At 44.1% G+C, this 19,507-nt stretch overlaps 1 protein-coding gene and 1 pseudogene across 2 annotated transcripts in view; both read left to right on the top strand.

The window, feature by feature from the left end:
• LOC124714763 (leupaxin) overlaps positions 1-19,507 on the top strand; it is a 496,191-nt gene that overhangs the window by 103,982 nt on the left and 372,702 nt on the right. The gene's annotated exons all lie outside the window — the stretch shown is intronic.
• LOC124723464 lies at positions 4,094-4,211 on the top strand (annotated as a pseudogene).

The raw sequence follows: 19,507 nt of genomic DNA, 5'->3' as shown, positions 1-19,507 counted from the left end.
ACAAGCCATCTGCCTTTGGGTTTATCTTTCCACGGCTTAAGCTAAGATAGTTCCAGACATCAAATATAAATAATTAAGTTGCCTAAGAGTCGCACGTGCAGTGTCCATGATTCTTTTGGACGGAATCTGTCAGTTCTAATGATGTAACAATATTTAAAATGTACAGGGCGTTTATGGGCAAACACTTAAGCCTTATGAACAGGATCTGTCAATTCTAATGATATAACGATATTCAAAATCTACAGGGCAAACCTTAAGCCGTATGATAATCTCGTGACCTTAAAGTATGTTATGCACGTCTGAATGCTCACTCCATGGATATTCGTACTCTGTGTGCGCGCGCCGAGTTACAAGCAGCTCTGAGACACGTGAGTCGGCGGGCAGCATTCAGTGCTTGCACACTCCGTTTTCAGAACCCCCCCCCCCCCTTTCCATTTCACGCACCTTTTCCCCTGACATTTATTTCGAAATTCGCTCACGGCACATCTGTTACAGTAGTGTTTAATGCGACATGGTTCCGATCTTTCTTCGTCATGGCAGCCAGCATTCCTGCAATCATTCATCAGGCCGGGTAACGGATCGTTCCTTATGCAATAGCGGCTCTGGATTCGCTAAGAATTGCGGTTATGAGAACTATGATCCGTATGGAACGAAACTTAGCGGCTCGGTGTTGTGATGCTTCCTCACTACTGACCGTCAGGTCGTGCCATGGCAAAAGGTACGTAGTGCTTACTCCAGCCCTCAACCACCTACCCCGCTGAATCTTTGGTAGTTGATTTAAGTTTTTGTACGTAATATGTGGAACAATAAAAGTCCAAAGTTTTCTTCACCAGAAATAGACCAGCTACTGGCGACTCCCGGAAAACACAGCTTTCAATCAGGCCGCTCATTGGTAAGACATTGGTCTCGAATTCGGGAGAGTGGCGCATTAAATTCCGGTCCGTCCATACGGACTTAGGTTTCCCATGTTTTCCCTAGATCGCTTAATGCTAGTGCCAGGATTGTTCCAGAGGTTGCACTGCTGTCCGTAGTGATAACACATCCTGTTGTTAAAAACCATGTCCCGCCTTTTGTAATGTCCAGGAGATCATCATAAATCGCGGTCATATCAGTGTAATTACTGTCATTGAATAACAGTGTTATTCCTGTTTGTCTCATTGTGTATTTCTTTCAATTACCTTCTGTACTATACTGTAACCGTTAGTTCTGTGTATGGTCCAAATTTCGTCGAGCTGTGTTACTTGGCAGTGACAGACAATGCAAATGTTACTTTATCACTATTCAGCTTCTCTTTATGAGGTTAAGTAGGATATGCAGTATGTCTCGCTCACAGTTTCAATCGTCGATGGTCCTCGAATAATTCAAGTCTCCGCGTCACATTTACGTAGACGACGTTTCATCTAAAAGTTACATTTATACTCCGCCACCTCCCTTTCCATTTGCAGTCGCCAGTGATGCGCGGGAAAAAGGACTGTTTGTAAGTCTCCATATATAAGGTCGATACCTTCAGGAGCGGATGCAGCTGTCGGTTCTGGGGTGTCCGTTTTTTTCCCTCCTCCCCGCCCCACCAACGCAGATGTTAACTTGTGGTCACCCGTAGTTGCCACATGTGCCCTAGAGGCCTACTATAATAAAGCTACAAAATGTATAAAATGTTATAGATGACAATAATATGCTTTAATATGATAGTAATAATAATTTGTTTGTTTCAATACTTAGTGCACCGCTTTAACAAAACACTCAAGTAATTGCAATTCAGAGAAATATAGCATTTGAAAAGTCTTAGTTCGAAAATGTGTGAAGGACGTATGGCATACAATTAATTCAAGAACGTTCTGTATCTGTCACTAACATTATTATTATTATTATTATTGTTATTACTGGCAGCAACTGATATTAACTTTACTGATTCTTAGACATTACTATTTACTCACATTGTCTCTCACACATTGGAATACTTTTTATTCTGTTAATACTATTTTATTACTATTTGTCACGTTAAAATTTTTGTTATTTCTTGGATAGGTATGACGTAAAAAAATACTGTGTGTGTCAAACAATGTTCCGATGTAAAAGGGAATCAGAAGTCAACTGTCCGATTAGCTTAAATAAATAAATGCAATAATAATCAACTTTCAGAACTTTTAAAGCGTCGTAATTCACATATTATACCGAAGTGTGCATTTCCGTTACCAGTATTTGGTTCAGCACTATGACTGTAGACCCAGACATGAAAGCCATGGTTATCGTGGTTATGTGAGAGTTTAAATGAGGGGAACGCCGTTTGTTTCAATCGTTTCCACCTACGTTCTGAACGTCAGACTTTCCTTTGTGCGCGCGCATGCCTTTGTGTGTGTATGTGTGTGGGGGGGGGGGGGGGAGTAGAGGGGTGTGGAGTGTGGATGGATGTACTGTATTTTATCGTCTCTCCTTTTCTGACTTTCTCACTTCCTTGACTTCCCGTCGATTGTCGGCTCTACCTGTGGATTTCCGAACCGTGTCTGAACCAAAGACGCGTTCTTTCAGTGTGGTTTCAATTGCGGGAATCCGAAATAGCGAGTTCACAAATTTTCGTGCATTACTAACAATTCATTTCGATACCCAAGTGCGGGTGATGTCATTGAAAACATTGAAAAACTTTGAATAGTGTCGGATTTGTTGTTGACCAGATAGGGTCAGCATGGAAATGAGCGTCGTCAGCTGGGTAGAATGTTACCAGCCACACTGTAACATCTACGAGGGCAGGCCCTCACACAGTAAAGTCAACAATATCCTGCGTTTAACGTCGTTTCTTGTAGTTTTCGCAACTATCAGTTGTAACTCTATTTTATTCTCCGAAAGTTATCTGTGAATTTTGGAAATCGTAATGTGTAAAAATATAAAAGCTCCTACCGGAATGTGTTTTTTGGAGGGGGGGGGGGGTCATTGACTCCATTACAGCCCCCCCCCCCCTTCACCCGCCCATTCTTTCTTGGATCTGCTCTTGTTCACTTTCGTGGTCTTCCCGGGGGACCGCAAATCCAGTTGAAACGAATGGGAAGACTCAGTGTGTTCGTAGATATTTCGCTTGGCGTTAAGGTTAGCAGAGAGAATAGATTCCGTTGTCCCGTAAGGCGTCTACGCACTAGGCCAACGAACGACAACCAATCGCTTCGTTTTCCGAGATTTGCTTTGTACCTGCGGGAAGACGGAGACGTTTTCCTCCGCTGGACATAACATCAAAGCATTGGCGGCTGGTTGACATTGGGACCTCTCTCCTATTGTGGACTCTGGGTCGAATGTCGGTTGGTTCAGTAACGATTTTGGGCCGGCCGCTGTGGCCAAGCGGTTCTAGGCGCTTCAGTCCGGAACCGCGCCACCGCTACGGTCGCAGGTTCGAATCCTGTCTCAGACAGGATGTGTGTGATGTCCTTATGTTAGTTAGGTTTAAGTAGTTCTAAGTTCTAGGGGACTGATGACCTCAGATGTTAAGTCCGATAGTGCTCATAGCCATTTGAACCATGCTGTGTCTGTAGAATGGGTGTGTATTTAAGTTTTTCAGGACAGCCACAAGTGGCACTTAGTACGTATTATTGATCGAATTCGCTGTGTAATTGAACTAGAGCATCATCAGAAACTCTGGAGTTTACAATTTAAAGTACAGTAATTGGCTATTAAACTAAAGTCAGTAAAGCATACTGAGTGCGACTTGTGGTTGTCAGGAAAAATTTAACTTCAACAGTCGCTGTTTCCCCTGCTATCGTTAAGAGTACTGGAGTATAGAGTGGAATATGGAGAGAGCATTAAAACCGGTAGAGTTTCATCGTGAATGGCAATGGTTATGGCCCCCTAGGAACTGTGATTACAAAAGCAAATCGGAAAGATTAGACGCTTGGAGGGAAATAAGTGACCTGTTGGGAACAAATGTGCACGATGTGAAAAAGAAAACCTTTCTGCCGTGAACGACGAGAAATAACAAACGGAACTGCAGGTACACCTCTGATGAAAGAGGTGTCGTCTTTGGAAATTTTAGGACCTACACAGTTCAAAAACAATTCGAAATTTGTAGCTTTCATTTGTGAGAAAATTGTGAAATAGCTATTATTCCAATTCGGGCAACGGCCTTGCCGCAGTGGATACACCGGTTCCCGTCAGATCACCGAAGTTAAGCGCTGTCTGGCGTGGCCGGCAGTTGGATGGGTGACCGTCCGGGCCGCCATGCACTGTTGCCATTTTTCGGGGTGCACTTTGCCTCGTGATGCCAATTGAGGAGCTACTCGACCGAATAGTAGCGGCTACGGCAAAGAAAACCATCATAACGACCGGGAAAGCGATGTGCCGACCACATGCTCCTTCCATACGCATCATCAATTGAGGATGACACGGCGGTCGGATGGTCCCGATGGACCGCTTATGGCCTGAAGACGGAGTGCTTTTATTAATCCGATTCAGCTTTAAGATCAGACATTAATTTTTGTCCCACTACACTGGTCCCTACTTTTTAAAAAAGCAAAATAAATGCTGCACACGCGACGACTGCTAAATCCCCTTCTTCCCAGATAATTTCGACGATCAAACTGTAATTAAATCGCTACTTTATAACAATAACAAAATGGAAGCAACGTCGGTAACAGAGCCAACTGCGATTTCGTACAGCCGAATCCCTTTGCCCCAAGCCCTTCTTTTGGAGTGGATGAGAAGCCTAACGGCAATGCATTGGCGACCGATGTTCGGCCGCTGTGATGATGATGATGATGATGATGATGTTTCGTGTGTGGGGTGCTCAACTGCGCGGTTATCAGCGCCCGTACAAATTCCGAATCTTTGCTCAGCCCAATCTCGCCAGTTCCATGATGATAATGAAATGATGAGGACAACACAAACACCCAGTTATCTCGAGGCAGGTGAAAATCCCTGTCCCCGCCGGGAATCGAACCCGGGACCCCATGCTCGGGAAGCGAGAACGCAACCGCGAGACCACGAGCTGCGGACATGTTCGGCCGAATACACTGTGTGTGGCGTGTTGGCCTTCGTTGGCCTAGTGTGCACGCGCCTTTGCTGTAGGCCCTCCACTGAGCAGTCCGCGCCGCTGGTGCAGAACAAGAGGCGGCGTGTTGGTGGCGTCGTCGCGGCCAGTGGGAACGCGGGCGGCGCTGGCCGCTGGGCGGTAAATCACGGCGGGCTCCGCGAGGCCAGGCTCAGCTCCAGCCGCAGTCGCAGACCCCGCACGACCCTAATTGCGGCCGTCATGCCGGGCGCGTAATGAGCCGCCCAGAGCCGCCCCGCCCCCACAGCGAGGCACCGCAGCCGCCAGCTCGCGCTGGATGCGGCCTTTCCTCCAGAAGGAACGGACGCCTAGCGACACGGTGTCGAATGAAAACTATCAATACTTTACTCATCGTTAGTATCACAAGAAAAGAAACGTACTCGTCGAAGCCTCGAAAGGAACGTATCGATACCTTGATTTGCCTATTACTATTTTTCATATACGAAGGGCGTTCAATAATTAATGCAACACTTTTTTTCTGAAATCATGTTGATTTTGCTATGTCGTCCGAACAAGACACAGCCAGGGCCAAAGCCACAGACGCAAAGGTGCGAGCTGGTGCCACTGCCATAGAGACCCGACACTTGCGCGAGTTCTATCAACGCCGCAGGCGGCGCTGAGGATGAAGAAGTCGACTTCGCCTCGGCCAATTGCCCACCGAGTACAATCCACCGATGACCGGACGACAGCGGACAGAAGCCTACTCTGAAGATAGAACGGCAACTCTGGCGCACTTGGTCATCGATCATCATCCAAGGCTGATTGAGACAGGGAACGTAGTTTAGTGAACTCTTCCCACTATTACTTCAACTTAGCCATTGAGAGCCTATTTCGTGTTATATTACATGCAGTGTTGCAGACTTCATTATTCGACAGATAAGTAAACCTTGCCCGCCCAGATAGCGGTGCGGTCTAACGGACTGCTTCCCGAGTGGGACGGCGTGCCGGTCCCAGGCACGAATTCCGCCCGGCGGATTAATGTCGACATCTGGTGTGGCGGTCAGCCTGTGGATGGTTTTTAAGGCGGTTTTCCATCTGCCTCGGCGAATGAGGGCTGGTTCCTCTTATTCCGCCTCAGTTACACTATGTCGGCGATTGCTGCGCAAACACTGTCTCCACGTACGCGTACACCATAATTACTCTACCGCGCAAACATTGGGGTTACACTCGTCTGGAATGAGACGTTCCCGGGGGGTCCACTGGCGGCCGAACTGCACAATAGTCCTGGGTTCGGTGTGGGGCAGCGGTGGGGTGAAGTGGACTGCGGTATCGTCGTGGGGTTGTGCACCACTGAGGGCTACGGCGGGGACGAGGCCTCTCCGTCGTTTCTAGGTCCCCGGTTCAATACATACGTACACACACACACACACACACACACACACACACACACACACACAAACCTTTTTAACTCATTTGTGTCACTTTGTCACTAATTTGTTGGAGTGTTGTAGAACCTTCGTTCTCCTGTCCTGTTACCTAACCCCGGGCCATAGCTGTGTAATAGTAGCAGGGAGAAATTGTCTTACCGGTGTTCCGCACCACAAGCCGTTTCACGCACTTACAAACTCGGCCTACCGTGACAACAGTGCCAACTCGACCTCCACAGCAGCAGCGACGAGACCTTTACAAAACGGGGGACGAGGGTATACAAAAGGTTTTATTCAGGATTTTGATACATCATTTTATTCCCCACTATTTTGGTTGCAAAACTCTTTTTTATCGTTGTGTTTGGTCGCTGCGGACGTCGCATGACATCCTGTTCAAGTTCGGTGGTTGATCCTTCCACTCAGTTTTTTTATCACAGAGGCCAACCGGCTCTCTGACCGAACACGCTGAGCTACCGTGCCGGCGAGATTGGACAGGTTTGCGCGACCTTGTTGCAATGATGACAGACAGTTCACCCAACGACCCACAGTGCTATTGTTCACTGACGGGTCTCGGCAGACATTCTGGAAGCGATTATGAGTATCTACGATGTTCTGGTTTTCCGCTTGGAACGCTTCTCCGTCCAGGCGCCAATTTGAAGGCTACGTACAGCGCTGCTACCCGTCGGAACTTCATGAAACTATAGAGGCTGAAGCGGGAATATTCTACAATGTCTCAAAGCAAATTTCGCATTTTTTGAATCGAAACTGGCCGAGAAAAAATGTGTTGCATTACTTACATTAGAGCAGACAGTCCCTGCCGCAGGATGTATTCTGAAAAAACTGTCAATTCAAAGTCAATATTTCCTGCTAATCAAGCTTCTGGAACACCACATTGCCTCTATATGCTTTCATAGGCCCGATTTTTAGAAATGGATTATCTCAAAACTACATTTTTTGATTGATACCCATTTCTCATCTGTGTCGCCGTGTGCTCGCCAAAAAATAGAGAATTATTTTGTAAAAGCTGTTGTTATGGTCTTCAGTCCATAGACTGGTTTGATGCAGCTCTACATGCTACTCTATCCTGTGCAAGCTTCTTCATCTCCAAGTACCTACTCCACCTACAACCTTCTGAATCTGTTTAGTGTATTCATGTCTTGGTCTCCCTCTACGATTTTTACACTCCCCGCTGCCCTCCAATACTAAATTGGTGATCCCTTGATGCCTCAGAATATGGCCTACCAACCAATCCCTTCTTATAGTCAAGTTGTGCCACAAATTCCTATTCTCCTCGATTCTATTCAGTACCTCCTCATCAGTTACGTGATCTACCCACCGTATCTTCAGCACCCACCTTATCTTCAGCATTATCCTGTAACACCACATTTCGAAAGCTTCTATCCTCTTCTTGTCTAAACTATTTATCGTCAGTGTTTCACTTCCATACATGGCTACCCTCCACATAAATACTTTCAGAAAAGACTTCATGACGCTTAAATTTATGCTCGATGTTAACAAATTTCTCTTCTTGAGAAACGCTTTCCTTGCTATTGCCAGTCTACATTTTATATCCTCTCTACTTCGACCATCATCAGTTATCTCGCTCCCCAAATAGCAAAACTCATGTACTACTTTAAGTGTCTCATTTCCTAATCTAATTCCCTCAGCATCACCCGATTTAATTCGACTATATTCCATTATCCTCGTTTTGCTTTTGTTGATGTACATCTTATATCCTCCTTTCAAGACACTGTCCATTCCGTTCAACTGCTCTTCCAAGCCCTTTGCTGTCTCTGACAGAATAACGATGTCATCGGCGAACCTCAAAGTTTTTATTTCTTCTCCATGGATTTTAATAGCTACTCCGAATTTTTCTTTTGTTTCTTTACTGCTTGCTCAATATACAGATTGAATAACATCGAGGATAACCCTGTCTCACTCCCTTCTCAACCACTGCTTCCCTTTCATGTTCCTCGACTCTTATAACTGCCATCTGCTTTCTGTACAAATAGTAAATAGCCTTCCGCTCCCTGTATTTTACGTCTGCCACCTTCAGAATTTGAAAATTCCAGTCAACATTGTCAAAAGCTTTCTCTAAGTCTACAAATGCTAGAAGCGTAGGTTTGCCTTGCCTTAATCTATCTTCTAAGATAAGCCGTAGGATCAGTATTGCCTCACGTATTCCACCATTTCTACAGAATCCAAGCTGATCTTCCCCGAGGTCGGCTTTTACCAGTTTTTCCGTTCTCCTGTACAGAATTCGTGTTAGTATTTTGCAGCCGTGACTTATTAAACCCATTAATTTTCACACTTGTCAGTATCTGCTTTTTTGGAATTGGATTTATTATATTCTTCTTGAAGTCCGAGGGAATTTCACCTGTCTTATACAGCTCACCAAATGGAAGAGTTTTGTCATGGCTGGCTCTCCCAAGACTTCTAATGGAATGTTGTCTACTCCCAGGGCCTTGTTTCGACTTAGATCTTTTAGTGCTCTGTCAGACTTTTCACGCAGCATCATATCTCTCATTTCATCTTTATCTTCGTCCTCTTCCATTTCCATAATATTGCCCTCAAGTGCATCGCCCTTGTATAGACCCTCTATATACTCCTTCCACCTTTCTGCCTTCCCTTCTTTGCTTAGAACTGGTTTTCCATGAGCTCTTGATATTCATACAAGTGGTTCTCTTTTCTGCAAAGGTCTCTTTAATTTTTCTGTAGGCAGTATCTATCTTACCCCTACTGATATATGCCTCTGCATCCTTTTATTTGTCTTCTAGCCATCCCTGCTTATCCATTTTGCACTTCCTGTCGATTTCATTATTGAGACATTTGTTTTCCTTTTTGCCTGCTTCATTTACTGCATTTTTATATTTTCTCCTTTCATCAATTAAATTCAATTTTTCTTCTGTTACCCAAGGATTTCTACTAGCCCTCGTCTTTTTACCTACTTGATCCTCTGTTGCCTTCACTATTTCATCTCTCAAAGCTACTCTTTCCTCTTTTTTCCCCGTTCTTGTCAATCGTTCCCTAATGCTCTCTCTGAAACGCTCTACAACCTTTGGTTCTTTCAGTTTATCCAGATCCCATCTCCTTAAATTCCCACATCTTTGCAGTTTTTTTTTCAGTTTTAATCTACCGTTCATAACCAACAGATTGTGGTCAGAGTCCACATCTGCTCCTGGAAATGTCTTACAATTTAAAACCTGGTTCCTAGATCTCTGTCTTTCCATTATATAATATATGTGACACCTTCCAGTGTCTCCAGGCCTCTCCCACGTATAGAATCTTCTTTCATGATTCTTAAGCCAAGTGTTAGCTCTGATTAAGTTATGCTCTGTACAAAATTTTACCAGGCAACTTCCTCTTTCATTCCTTACCCACATTTCATATTCACCTACTAATTTTCCTTCTCTTCTTTTTCCTACTGTCGAATTCCAATCCCCCATGACTATTAAATTTTCGTCTCCCTTCACTACCTGAATAATTTCTTTTACCTCATAATACATTTATTCAGTCTCTTCCTCATCTGCGGACGACTTGTTCTAATGTGGTAGGCGTGGGCTTCGTGTCTATCTTTGCTACAATAATGCGTTCACTATGCTGTTTTTAGTAGCTTACCCGCATTCCTATTTTCCTATTCATTATTAAACCTACTCCTGAATTACCCCTATTTGATTTTGTATTTATAACCCTGTATTCACTTGACCAGAAGTCTTGTTCCTCCTGCCACCGAACTTCACTAATTCCCACTATATCTAACTTTAACGTATCCATTTCCCTTTTTAAATTTTGTAGCCTACCTGCTCGATTAAGGGATCTGACATTCCACGCCCCGATCCGTAGAACGCCAGTTCTGTTTCTCCTGATAACGACGTCCTCCTGAGTAGTTCCCGCCCGGAGATCCGAATGGGGGACTATTTTACCTCTGGAATATTTTACCCAAGAAGACGCCATCATCATTTAACCATATAGTGAAGCTGCGTGCCCTCGGGAAAAAGTACTGTTGTAATGTCCTCTTGCTTTCAGCCGTTCGCATTACCAGCACAGCCAATACATTTGTCCCACCAGTGCTTCTACTGTTCGAAACACGTTTGTAGACATCTTTAGAAATGGCTGGCTGTTCCTCCCTCGTTTTTTTCTCGACTTCTTCAGTGTTGTCAAATCTGTGTCCTTTCATGCCCCTTTTCATGCCTGGAAATAAAGAAAAAGTTGCAAGGAGCCAGGTGAGGCATATAAGGTACGTGGAGCAGCGGAACCACGCAGTTTTAGCCAAAAACTGTGTACCAGAGATGGCTGTGGGTGCAGTTAACATGTTCGGGATTTTAAGTGCACCTTCACAATGTCCCTTCGAGACTCACCGTTGTATTTGGAATGCAAATCAAGAAAACAACGCGTTTACATAACAGAACTATCATAGACTGATATATTAATAGATAAGAAAGATTTTTTTTTCTTTTTCACAAAAACTCAGGACCCACACAGCTGTATGGGTCAGGACTAACTTACATATTTAAGTCATTTGTTGTTTTGACAAACTAGGTAAGTATTACACTTCTTGCGGTTATATTGACTGCGGCAATGAATGGAGTGCAAATCACCAACAGTAGGCCAGAGCTAATGTCCGTTAGCCTGTTATCAAATTGTGCAGTTCGTGGTTGATATATTTTGTGTGGTGTCTCTTCATCAGATCCATTTACGTGTTCTTCACCAAAGTATGAAGAAATTAGCGCTTCTCCAGTCACCTGTTGGAAATCAACTAAAGTCTTCCACTTTGTATTCATCTAATAACATCAGAATTTCCTCATCAGTAAGCCCTAAAAATAAAGAAAAAAACTAACGCATGTGAAAAAATATGGTTCAATGAACCATCTGCCAGGCACTTAAGTGTGATTTGCGGAGTATCGATGTAGATGTAGAATAAAATTCTTTCGTTTCTAGAAAATTTTTCACCTTCACATTGTGTCATCTCTGGAAGAATCCGTTTGAAAACATGCTATATGTAGAGACCAATATGAGAAAAACAAATGGACTACTGTTACTCAAAAGAAGAAGCGGAGTGTCCGCTTTCTATAGTTTATCTTGTAACTTCGGAATAAGAAACCGCTTTTCCTACTCGATAAGATATAACTATTAACAGTAGCAGCTGTTCTTCCTCAGTTGGTACTTCATTTAAGTTTATCATATAGATAAAAAAGTGCGTCTGTTGCAATTGAGTTTCTGTTGGTTTTTAACCAAACGTGTTTCGCGTATTCATAATAGAAAATGAGGCAATATATCTGCCTCGTTTCACTCCACCTCAGAGAAGACAGCTGTAATCTAAACTATACTTGTGGGTTATTGGCGTTTCGCGTTAGGACTTGATAAATACAATTACAGAAGTATGACACGTAGATCTTAAATGGTAATACACAATTCTATAAATAGGAAGGAGGAATGTTGTTCATTATTAATTACTGGTTTCATTTTTCGGCTAGACACTTTTCACTGATACACCATTAGACCTTTACTGGTGTGACATGCAGTCACCTGGGTTGAAACGGTATCACGAGCCGCAGTAGACAGACAGAAGGCAGTAAGATAACTTAATCCTTCCCCTGCAGGGAGGCCAGTAGAAGTGAAACACTAGCGTACTTAAAGAAGGATGAAGTCTGGGAGTGGCTGTGGTCTTGTTGACAAAAAACGATCCCGATTTTTATCGGAAGTGAACAGAGCCCAGAACCTTGTTTCTCCCAAATGGGAGTAAATTTTTTACTAGTTTCACAGCCACTCTTCAGCCTAACAGCAGCTTATGCTGGGCCCTTTGGTACAAAGATGTTAGCAAATTAGAACCCATCAAAAACACATTAGTGCTGAGCGCAAATGAATGGCAGTTGTAAAGTGCAATAGAAGGCAAGAAAAGGGATCGCATGTTGAGTAGTGTCTAAAGTATCTGTGAGAATTACGATTTGATGGCATGTCATACGTTGATGAGACGCAGTAACGCATAAAAGAGTGGTGCTACTTTGCGGTCAGGGGTGGAGAGAGAGAGAGAGAGAGAGAGAGAGAGAGAGAGAGAGAGAGAGAGAGAGGGGGGGGGGGGGAATAGAAAGAGAGAGAAAGTAAGACGGGCTGAAAAAAAGGGAGACGGAGAAAAAGAGAAGGTGGGAGAGGAAAAAGAGGGAGGGGAGAGACGGATTACATAAACAGTGCGATTAATGCTTACTTGTCGCGGCTTGTTTCGGATGCTGTACGAGATAATGGCTGTACAGAAAATGCTGCGTGAGAGTCGTTCGTTCTCGCAGCTCCCGACGATCAAGAGTTTCGCAACGTTACGCGATGAGGTGGACTCCATAGCCGTATACGCATGATTTGACCTACTTGCTCCTGGTTAATGGTGACAGCTGTATGGATGTGACTAACATGAAGCCAGGCCAGATAAACGCAAGGAGGAGTGCGAAACTTTCGCTCATGTGTATTTCGCAACTAAGTCTTCGTGCAACTAGGAACAGTTCGGAAACATGGGTACTAATGCTCGATTTCTCAATGTAAGACGAAAGGGAAGGAACGAGATACCGAGACGTAGCATAAAGACGCAGTGAATGCCATACATATACGATACTATCTAACATTTTCAAATCTGGGTATTGCCTTTTATCAATACTATATCTTGATTGATGCCAATCTCAGTCTCTTTTCGACATACGCTAATTTTCATAAGAGTCCGGCGTAATTACATAGTAGTGGGAAAACGCTAATTAATAGACTTTATGACGGTAATATTAGTTATGCAAAAAGATTTCAACTTAATGAACTCGACATTAAAGAAAACAGGTTAAAGCTTAACATCCCGTCGACGACGATGTTATTAGTGAAGAAGCACATCCACGTACTGGGAAACGAAATTCAGATGAACAATCCCAGCATTTAAGGAAAACAAGGAAAACTTGGATATGGATTACCGCACGAGGATTTGAAGCGCAGTCCTGCCGAACACGATACGTTAGGGACGGATGTACCATTAACGGATGGTCCTTGTGAGTATTGGTATGTTCTGGCAACACTGTGTCTGGTTCATCTACTGGACCAAATACGGCTTGAGTAACTCTCCTGGCACAGTTCTAACGTTAATGGGAACTTTGGAATGCTGCGCCTGTAGCTACAGATATTGCTACTTAAGCCTTCCACGAGAGGGTCGTGGCAACAGCAGGACTACTGTGTGGACATTAAAAAAAATTAAAATATGTGGCAGGAGTGGTATTTCGAGTATAATTGTATTTTTCTAAAATCTATTCGTAATTCGATTGGCCATTTGCCAGTGATATATTGATAGAAAATATTGTAACATACTCAAAAATAAATAAAGCAAAAGAGCATAACACTAATTTTTGCCCATAATCAAGTAAAGGGGAAGGTTTAGGTCATAGTTTAATACTCTGAATCATCCTAACGTTCACCTGGAATAATTTGGGAAAACCAACGCTGATCCCAAGGACGGCTTGTTGGATGCGGTAACATCTCAGAGCATTTTAATGACTTTCAAATGTAATATCATAATCAAACGTGTCAGAAGTACACATGAATAAACGATATCTACATCTACGTTTACATAAATAGTCCGCAAAGCACTGTACGGTGCATGGCGGAGGGTACCTTATACCTCTGCTCATTTCATTTCCTGTTCCACTCCCAAATGGAACGAGGGAAAACAGTCTGTCTAAATGGCCCAAATTTCTTTTATCTTCGTAGTTCTTACGCGAAATGTACGTAGGCGACAGTAGAACGTGCACTTTCCGGAAGTAAAACTAGTTTTTCTGGAGAAAAAAATCTTCAAATCGGGGTTTAAAATATATGGTTTATCGCTAACTCCGATGGAAGGGTATTGGGAATGTTGTTGCAGAGGGCTGGAGACTTGTTTGAACATCAGTAGATGCGGTAGACTAGTTGATGCTGTTGAATTTTGATTTATAATGACCAAATTTGTGTCGCCAACAGTCAATCTCACAAACGAATGGACGTAGTGCGGTATTTTTGTGAGAAGTAGCACTTGTTAAATGCAGATCTGTATTAGCGCCGTGAATTAATACATCATTTGAACCAGATGGCTCTCATTTGGGTTAAAAATATCCTTGTTGCGTGCAGTGAGATTAGTTATGCGACAATGGACACGCCTTCGCAGCCAAGATCGCTGACGCACGTCGACTCGGTGGCTCTCGATTCAGAGGTAGCCAGTTAGAATCTAGGAGGTACAATAAATTTTTATATCCATAATTTGGGCTCATAGTCGCCTACTAGATTAAGGGCCGTACGTTCAATACACAGTTTCATACAAATTTCCACACTTGCTGGGATCTGTTTCCTCACCAATGCCGCAGAAATACAACATTTAATCAGTACGCATGTCAAGAAAGTCACGTGACTGATGGGCAGATGGTCCACACTGTTGTACTTCCTCAGGGTAAGTGACGTTTATGACAAGAGGAAGAGCATTCGACGGCTTGATAAAGGTAAAAATGCTTGCCAAAACGTGGACCCACAGCGTGAGGTGACGCAGAGGTTAGATCACCATACTCGAAGTTACCGTACGGACATCCTGATCTGCATTTCCCGTGGTGTCCCTATATTGCAGGGGCAAATGACACCATGGTCCCTTTTAAAGACATGCGGTCGATAATCTTCCCCAATCTTCCCCTTCCCCCCCCCCCCCCCCCGCCCCTCGTTCGAGCTTGAGCTCTATCTCTGATGGCTTCCAAATCGACAGAGGTCTTCCACAGGAAAAGCATTGTCATCGAACATCGGACATCTACTGTTGATTGTCTACATGTCCCGTCCGCTTTCAGTTCATTTTCATTACGGCTATAACTACGTCGTCCACGCCAGTCCGTACTGTGATCCATGTATTTATTTTCCTGCCTATGTAGATATTATCATCATGCATCTTTCCATCACTCTCTGAGCAACTCTTAGTGTTATCCCTCCCTTTTTTTCGTTAAGATCATGCGTCAATTTCACAAAGGAAATCTGGGAATAGCCACTTATTGTATATTTTATCGTTCAGGCACGTCGTAGATTTAGTTAGTTTTGAAAATTGTAGTTTTCTGACAAAGCCAATTTGGATATTGTCTGAAACTGCTTTAAACATAATTCTTCAACTTGTACTATGACTTTATTGTTAAATTATACTATTTTGTCCTCATGTATTAATTATACTTCACTGTAATTTTATTTCATACGTATTTTCAAACTTGCTCAATTAAGTTACCCCATTAGTTGTAGAGGTTCATCTCTGCTAGGGGTAAAGCGTACAATGTCATCAGCAAAACAAAGGTGGTTCGACCTTGTTCCGTTAGCACATAGTATTCCTCTGTGTTCCCAATTTAAGAATACGGAAAGTTTCTCGTAGTTCTGCTGAAATGAAGTTTCCTTGCGTGTTTTTACTTTCGGTTCTGAATTTATTATTCTGCTGATGATATTTTGCGTTCCTAATTGTCTTTTGAACTGTAAGAACACTACCCTTAGAGAAATAGGTTGTGTGTAATGCTCACATTTGGACGTGTATGTATCATATATTTATATTAGCCGTTGTGAGGGTGAATATAATGTCTAGCGTTTTTTTTCTAGGAATATCTTTGCTATCCTGAAATGTGCCAGTGTATTAGGCCGGGCGTATGTTGGAACATAGGGTAGGTCAGCACAGAGCAGGAAAATCTACGCGACGCGGAAAGAGGGGGCATTCGGAGACAGTTTCTCAGCCAATATCGCGCAATATTTCCTTGTGAAGCAACGGCGAATGTTATGCTCGTAGTTCAGAGTCGGATTCTGATGAGGATATTTATATGCTGATGTAATTATACGATACTTCAAAACGGAAGAAATCGGAATGAAAAAGCGGGTAAATGAACTAGAGAAAAAACTCACAGTGAATTCGCTTTAACGTCTGAGTTTTCGGAAAGCAGTTGACTTTCTATTCTGTGTAGGTCGCAATAATTTCCACGAGGTAATTGTGACTCGCTGAAGTCTGTAATGTCCCACGCTCTCCGCCGCCTGCCGGCCGGTGTGGCCGAGCGGTTCTAGGCGCTTCAGTCTGGAACCGCGCGACCGCTATGGTCGCTGGTTCGAATCCTGCCTCGGGCATGGATGCATGTGATGTCCTTAGGTTAGTTAGGTTTAAGTAGTTCTGAGTTCTAGGGGACTGATGACCTCAGATGTTAAGTCCCATAGTGCTCAGAGGAAAACATTTGAACCATCTCCGCCGCCGCAAGCAAAAGGGGGAAAGAAAGACTCACTGTGTTCTTGAGGTAAGCTTTTCGTACAAAAATAATCTAAATGTATATGTAGTTAGTTTCATACTCATAAACCAGAGAAAAAGAGTGTTACGTAAGTAGTTTTAGAAACATAATTAGGAGAATTATTGACGATGTTTATGTCTTAAGCACAAGCTACAGCAATTAAAGATACAGTACGTCCATGGAACTATAAAAAGAAACAAGTAAGTCCTTCTTTTTATTGTTGTTTTGTGTGTGTGTGTGTGTGTGTGTGTGTGTGTGTGTGTGTGTGTGTGTGTTTTAACAGGAGAAGTTTCTCGAGTCTGTGGACGAACATTTCTGTTGCGAACGTGACCGAGTTCAGTGTTTTCGTAACATGAGTGGTGCAATACGTTGCAAAATAACACGTGTCTGTAGCGGTTGCCGTAAAATGTGTTCACCGCCTCTTTAGTGTCGCGGTCGCGTGACCTGGCGGTTTCTAGGACAGGAATCTTCCTACAGCGAGAATCTAGCAGGAAGTTTCCAGGGTACGCGGGAGACCCGAGGTCGTGGAGTCCAGGCGGTGGCATCGGCCAACTGCGCCACGCGAGGGACGCGGCCGCCCTGCCGGCCAGGCTACGGAACTACCGCGCTCTGGCCAGACGGCTGCTGCAGAGCCACTGCACATCGTAACAGCCAGAGCTCTCCTGTCCTCCATCCCTGAAGGCCGTTGCAGTATAGCGAAAATATTTGTATAAGGGGCGCTCAAAAAGTTTCCGTTTGAAGACGTTGCTGCAGCGTCTATGCAACGTACCGCAACTCCGATGCGGGTATACAGGGTGTTAAAAAGGTACGGCCAAACATTCAGGAAACATTCCTCACACACAAATAAAGAAAAGATGTTATGTGGACATGTGTCCGGAAACGCTTAATTTCCATGTTAGAGCTCATTTTAGTTTCGTCAGTATGTACTGTACTTCCTCGATTCACCGCCAGTTGGCCCAATTGGAGGAAGGTAATGTTGACTTCGGTGCTTGTGTTGACATGCGACTCATTGCTCTACAGTACTAGCATGAAGCACATCAGTACGTAGCATCAACAGGTTAGTGTTCATCACGAACGTGGTTTTGCAGTCCGTGCAATGCTTACAAATGCGGAGTTGGCAGATGCCCATTTGATGTATGGATTAGCACGGGGCAATAGCCGTGGCGCGGTACGTTTGTATCGAGACAGATTTCCAGAACGAAGGTGTCCCGACAGGAAGACGTTCGAAGCAATTGATCGGCGTCTTAGGGAGCACGGAACATTCCAGCCTATGACTCGCGACTGGGGAAGACCTAGAACGACGAGGACACCTGCAATGGACGAGGCAATTCTTCGTGCAGTTGACGATAACCCTAATGTCAGCGTCAGAGAAGTTGCTGCTGTACAAGGCAACGTTGACCACGTTACTGTATGGAGAGTGCTACGGGAGAACCAGTTGTTTCCGTACCATGTACAGCGTGTGCAGGTACTATATACAGCAGCTAATTGGCCTTCACGGGTACACTTCTGCGAATGGTTCATCCAACAATGTGTCAATCCTCATTTCAGTGCAAATGTTCTCTTTACGGACGAGCCTTCATTCCAACGTGATCAAATTGTAAATTTTCACAATCAACATGTGTGGGCTGATGAGAATCCGCACGCAATTGTGCAATCACGTCATCAACACAGATTTTCTGTGAACGTTTGGGCAGGCATTGTTGGTGATGTCTTAATTCGGCCCCATGTTCTTCGACCTACGCTTAATGGAGCACGTTATCATGATTTCATACGGGATACTCTACCTGTGCTGCTAGAACATGTGCCTTTACAATTACGACACAACATGTGGTTCATGCACGATGGAGCTCCTGCACATTTCAATCGAAGTGTTCGTACGCTTTTCAACAACAGATTCGGTGACCGATGGATTGGTAGAGGCGGACCAATTGCATGGCGTCCACGCTCTCCTCACCTCAACCCTCTTGACTTTCTTTTATGGGGGCATTTGAAAGCTCTTGTCTACGCAACCCCGGTACCAAATGTAGAGACTCTTCGTGCTCGTATTGTGGACGGCTGTGATACAATACGCCATTCTCCAGGGCTGCATCAGCGCTTCAGGGATTCCATGTGACGGAGGGTGGATGCATGTATCCTCGCTAACGGAGGACATTTTGAGCATTTCCTGTAACAAAGTGTTTGAAGTCACGCTGGTACGTTCTGTTGCTGTGTGTTTCCATTCCATGATTAATGTGATTTGAAGAGAAGTAATAAAATGAGCTCTAACATGGAAAGTAAGCGTTTACGGACACATGTCCACGTAACATATTTTCTTTCTTTGTGTGTGACTAATGTTTCCTGAAAGTTTGGCCGTACCTTTTTGTAACACCCTGTATAAGCACTGACTCGTAGACAAGGGATTAGTGCGGCATTCGTGTCTTTCTGACGCGCCTGCGGTTAATGTGGAAAGGATATTGCCAAAAGCGTCCGAAGAGAGCTGCCGAAGGACAAAAACCGGTAGATATCCACCAGAGACTGAAGAATATGTACGGGGCAGTGTGTCTGTCGAAAACCACCGTTGTGGACTGGTGTGCCAAGGGGATCTGCTGCTTCGTGATAGCGCACGTCCCCACATCGCAAATGTCGTAACGCAGAAGTTAAACCAACTCAAGTGGGAGAATCGTCAGCACTCAACCTATAGTCCTGGTCTCTCCACATGAGATTATCAGACCGTCACCTCTTTAGAAAAGGCCTTGGAGAGTCGACAATTTCTGTCGGACGAGGATGTGCAGCAGGCTGTTACGGGCTTCTCCATGCAGCAGGAAACTGTATTTATCACACGGTTATCTTCAATCTGGTGCATCGGTGGG

This window comes from Schistocerca piceifrons, chromosome 1 (genome assembly GCF_021461385.2).
Source record: "Schistocerca piceifrons isolate TAMUIC-IGC-003096 chromosome 1, iqSchPice1.1, whole genome shotgun sequence".
NCBI classification, from domain to species: Eukaryota; Metazoa; Arthropoda; class Insecta; order Orthoptera; family Acrididae; genus Schistocerca; species Schistocerca piceifrons.
Note: the sequence above shows the minus strand (reverse complement) of the source record. Positions and strands in the feature narration are given on the sequence as shown.